Raw genomic sequence first — 6,000 nt, forward strand, 5'->3', positions numbered from 1 at the left:
TGAAATAAGAGATTTGGGGACCATTTGTTACTGCAGCACATCCAATCCAATTCAGATTTAGACACTCCAGAAGTGATTCTTATACAAAATCATAGTGGAGAACAATGGATGTAAATTACTTAAACATCACATATTTGCACATGTTTGTATGGGTTGTGTTCATAAGACAATATATGTGAGTCCTAAGATGATGACCTTTTTCAAGGGTTGGAGATTCCTGGATGACATGAAAGTCTGATGAATAAACTTTGCAAAAGAAACTACCTATCATTGCTGTAAGGTCACTTTTCCCCAAAGATAAAAGTCTGTGAAACACAGTGGCTTTCGCTGAGGCTTTACTCAATTTTCTTTCAATATGAATTATTTCCTCATGGTATTATAAGGAATGTTAAAATGAATGGAATCAATTATTCCACACATTTTCTCCAGTACCCCTCTGCAGAAATGGGCCTTTCCTTGACTCAAATTTCCCTGAGAAAAGGAGATAGCAGATTTTTCCATGTTCTGACTAATATGGTACTTGTAGAACCAGGCTGAAAGTTATAATAAAAGCCAATCCTGGGCCGGGGATTTAGCTCAGTGGATTTAGCTCAGTGCACCTGTCCCACAGGCGCAAGGACCCAAGTTCAATCCCCAGTACAAAAAAAAAGCCAATCTTTTGGGGTTATTTGATCATCGTTTTTGATAAATTCTTCATTGGAGTCACTGAAAAACTGAATTGTCCCTGGAAATGAAGAAATCTTGTATCTCTTTAACAGAACAAATACTTTACCTTTGCAATAGTTTTGGACAGAGACAAGCTTATTAATAACAAAATAATTAGCATGCTTGGAAATTCATGAACTCAGACCCATCCACGGTGGTGCCTTCTCTCAACAATAGCGCGCGAGCGCACACACACACACACACACACACAACAACAACAACAACAACAACAGCACATTGTCAGGACTGATGTAGTCACAGTGGGGAAAGGAAGGAAGGGGCGGCCAGTGCAACACAGTGAGAGGCCATGTGGCAATATATTCCTGCACCAATGTCCTCATTTCCAATAACCCTGGCTGTGTTCGTGTTCTTATTTTACACTGGTAAGGGTTCCTAGACACACGCATACCTGAAACCAAAAATTGTGGCACTCTTTGGACATAAATGTTCAAGACATGATCCTGGATCTTGACAAGCAAGCAGAGGACAGGCTGGGCTGCAGTGGGATGGGAAGCTGCGAGATCCAGTGAGGCCAAAGAAATGTTGAATTTTTGAGTGCTAAGAAGAGTCTCTGTCTTAGCCTCATTTGTTCCGGTTTCAGCAATTCCCTGCCTCTCCCTCACCCCCATCTGGGTTGGAAGAATAAACTCTATCACGCTTGAGATAGAATCAAGCATAAATTCCCTTACTGGGCCTCTTGCTTGTGCTTCACTTAACACAGCAAACACTATTCCTATTTTTCAGAGGTCAGAGATTCCCTAACCACAAAACAGAGAGAAGATTGTCCTAAATTCATTATTTGGAGCTTTTGTTGAAAAATGCATGCTTCTAGGTTTATTTCAGCACGATTTAAATTTAAGGGGAAAAAAGAAAGTGAGAAATTTGTTTTAAAGGGGCAAAGGCAAGTCTTAGAAATTCCAAAAGTGAGGCTCACAATGGCCAAAAACTTAAAAAATTACTTTTACTCACCTCTGTATGTGTTATTTCTAAAATAGTAGTTGAGGATATACCTCTTTGCTGTTCTTTTTCAGAATAAATCTGGAAATTTTAAATAAGCATTGTGTTTTTATTCTTAGGAATCTTTCCAGGGATTTTGTGAACTGGTTGAACTTAAATATTAATGCTAAAGGAAGGGGATTTTCTAATTTTTCTTCCCTAGAGCAAAAGGCAGAAAGAATCCTACTATCACTTTTGGATATTTCTTCTTTCTATGGGCATTATGGAGGTGTGAAGAAGAACGGAGAACAGCAGAGTCTTTGTTTCAAGGAATTATCATTAAATGAAATTTAACCCAAATAAAAATGAAGATTAGTAGGATTGATATGTGTCTTTATCTTTCTTGTACTTAAATTGAATGTTAATTAGGTCAATTTAACCAAAGCTATAAAGCCCTTCCATCAATTGGTATATGAATATACATAGAAATCTGTATCATCCAATGCTTCACTCAATATAAAGTACTCAAAGGGGAGGACTTAAATGCTGTACATATCGGAGATTTTAAAATGTGAAGCACATTTGAGTTATGAAATTCCAGGTCTAGAGAAGGAACATGAGTGCTTTCCCTGCCTCTCTGCAAAACATTGTTTTGTGCTACTGAACCTAGTGTCAGGAGTAGTGAGCAGACTCCTGATGGAGGTGTTGTGTTTCAGCAAAGAAAGTTAATCATAATAGACATTGTATGCTAAACACATCATCCTTCAAGCTCTCTTAATACAATACATCAGACAAAATACATCAATTAAAATAATGAAACAAAACATGGAGGAAAAGTCGGAAAGAGAACATTGTTGGTGGTACTTCAAAGTTACCACATGTATCAGGCGTACCCGGGAGGATTTCCTGTGTGGTAAAAATGCAACGTGAGAGATCGTGCTTTCCAGCTGCAAAGCCCAAATGTGGAGACCGATTAAGGAGATCCAGGTTCGAGCTCTTCAAATAAAACACCAGGTGTTTACCTCAAAGATTACTTGGAAGAGACAAGTACAATTGCACACCCAGAAATAAGACTAAAGAAACTTGAACCTAAAGTAAACTGCATTCATCCAGAATCAGCTAGAGGCCACAGGCTGGGAGGTGCAAGACTGACTGTGTAAGCAGCCTCCACTCCCCAGCACCACCTGAGCATGAGACGATCCCTCTGGAATGCCAGCTCCCATCCGTGCCAAGGGGAACATACACCCCACCTCACCCACCCTGAACCTCCAAAACCAACTCTTTACAAATTAGGTTATACATACTCCAGCATAAAGGAAACCAGTCACATTGGGTGGGGATGAAATTTCCTGCCATAGAAAAGACTCTTCTCAAAACACTATTTATTTAGAAGGCATCTGGCCAAGCTATTTATAAAGGTGTAATCTTCACAAAAGAAATAAAGAAAGAGAGAGAGGGCTCTCTTTCCTTGAACTTTAAGAAAATGATATCTATTTGCTTACAAAGTTAGAGTGTCAAGTCTTTGAATACATTACTCTGCCTTCTTTGAGTGCATCCAAAAGAATATGTCAAAAAGGATACCAATGCTTGGTCTTACTAAATATGTGGGGATGATAGGTGGTGGAGATTAAAAACTGCAAAACCCGTAACTTTCTGTATGCTGGCCATGAATGCTGTAACGATTTCATCAGGGGATAAAAGACTATGGACATCCACCAAAATAACAGTGGGGAGATGTGGGCATTTTGTTGTATGAATGGAATAATTAATCTAGTGTTGGGGTCCCTGCTGAGCCAGACTGATGGGTGGTGTGGAAGCAAATCCTCATACCTTCACAAGAGCATTCATTAGCTCAGTCATTGCGAATTGGGTGGTGCATTGTAGACCATAGTGTTCCAATAAATTCACATTTGAGGTGGCTAATTCATTCCAAATGAAAAAATGGGCTGTTCTTTTGATCAGTGAAAATGGCCAAGATCATAATTCAGATAATTTGACCTTCAACTAGTGATGCCAACAGAACTTTCAATGAGAGTGTAAATAGTTCTCTACTTCAATAAAGTCAATATCTAAGAGTTTTTAATATCTTCCTTTCCTCCTCCCTTTTTGTCTCCTTGGTGTTTCACCATTGTTCACTGAAATGAAAAATAAAGGAATCCCTCAATTAATTATACGTTTTATCATAATCATCTATTAGTCATGTTACACAACTAGATACCTTAGATGTTTGTGGGTGAGCACTAGTTTCTGCAACAAAGAGAGACAAGGCTCCACCCCATGTGAGTCTCCCTGGATTACTAAAAGCAGAAATTGTGAATTATGGGAACCTCAAAGCGAGATAATCGACTGTCTCTATATTCACAACCTGAAACAACATGGACTGAAAGATAACACCGGTGGAGAACATCTCAACTCCTGTACATAAATAATAGGATTTTTACTGCTCCCTCTTCCCACCATGTACAGCCCCCTCCACACAGGAAATGGAGAGGCTGAAACTTACACTTATTTTACCCTCCTAAGCCAACATTATAAAACTGACCAACAAAGTTGAGGTTTGTGCATTTATCTGACCATGTAGAGTAGAATGGAGACTTTATGTGTACTATAATCTTCCAAATTTAATAGCATATTCTTTTCACAGCAGTAGAGATGTATTTTAAATGTTTTGTTTTAGGTCACTACTTTTGTGTTAATATTGTTCCACAGCAATCAGTAAGTAATGTAACTGGGCAATGATGAATTTTCAGCTCTGCCTGCTATGCATAAACATTCATGATGTGGTTCTGCTGTCCTGTCCCCAGCCCCAAGTACACATTCAGCCTGGGAAAGATGTGTCCTACTCATTCACCCTCATTCACTGTTTCCTTTGTATACTGATTGGTTTTTAAATAATCATAGAGGAAGGACTAAATCTTTCTTCATTTCTTCTACCTTCATCACCACTTCTCTGAGGTCCAATGACCCACATCAAAATGTGCCTAAATTGGCTCAAGCTATTTCGCACATAGGGCTAATAGCACAATTTGTAGGTAGTAACCTTTATAGATACAATTTTACAATTTCATATGGACCTTAAACTGTAAGAGAAGTGAATGAAAGAATATTCTAGAAGATGAAACTTCATTAGCTATTAAAATGATATGGCACTAGTAATGGAAAAAACTCCAGAGATTATGGGTCTAAAATTCTCATCTCACAAACTGGAGCAAGTGAGAGAGGGAAAAAAGTTTCAAAATAACATGGGGAGTTAAATGGGAGTACAGAATTTTCTTAACACACTGTCTTCTATTCCATGTACTCTTGTCTTTCAAATTCAAGGTAGAGACCTCTTCAATCTCTACCATTCTGTGATGCAAGCATTTCCCCAAACATTATGGCTGCTTCTAAAAGTAATCTTCCACTCTTTCTTTTGTCTTTTCTGTATTTAGATTTTCAAAACTCTGCTAAAATTTGAGAGGAGAATTATGTAAGATGAAGGAAACAGATGTTGCCTTTACCAGGGGTATTTATTTAGGTAAGGGTTCCATTTTAAAATACTTCCAAAATGGCAGACATTTGAAATGGAACTAATGCTGGACAAGCTCAAACTTTTCATGAGCTGTTTTTGGCTTGACCTTTGGACTCACAGCATGTCATCCTTGTGTGCCGAAAACCAGCATTAGGCAGTTTTTACTACCTAGAAAATTTGGGTTCTCTGATATTGGACAGCTTTTCAAATTTCTGTAATGGGGGTCATTACACACTTTTAAGGCTTAAATAGCCCCAGTGCCTCCTGGTTCACTGCTCAAAAACACAAAAGGTTGGCAGAGTTTAGGCGAATTGCTCACATTTGGGATTTTTATGTATAATTTTTAGACATATGAAAGACAAAATATGGTGCAAAGCCCCTTTCATGAAAGGCCCCATCTGCTGCATGAAAAATATTGTTATCACGTGTGAAAATTCAACTACATGTTTAAGGGGAAAATCAGAGCATAATCCAAAAGTTAAAAAGATCACATGTTTCCCTAAATTCCATCTCTCATTCTGTCTCCTCCAGTTCATTCTAGTATAAGATACACATAGCAGACCTTCTACTCTCTGCAACTGTGGCACCAAAAATAGCATTTGTTTTCAATCATAGGAACTTGATTTTCATTCATTTAAAGGACAGGGTAACCATGAATTTATGTGGGAATTCAGAATGAGCTAGCGATGCCCTCAGTACACTCCCTAGAAAATCTGATTGGTCTGGGCTTTGGGTTGACAGTAAATTGTTTTCACCTGCCTGGAGGCCTCTGCTTGATGCTCACTTATGTTGCCAGCTAGCTCTGGAAGGGCACTGAAGCCAGCTAATGGGGTGCCTGAGCTGTGACA

This window comes from Heterocephalus glaber, unplaced genomic scaffold (assembly GCF_053883595.1).
Source record: "Heterocephalus glaber isolate CG9 unplaced genomic scaffold, H.glaber_assembly_v1.0 deba00001594, whole genome shotgun sequence".
Taxonomy (NCBI): Eukaryota; Metazoa; Chordata; class Mammalia; order Rodentia; family Bathyergidae; genus Heterocephalus; species Heterocephalus glaber.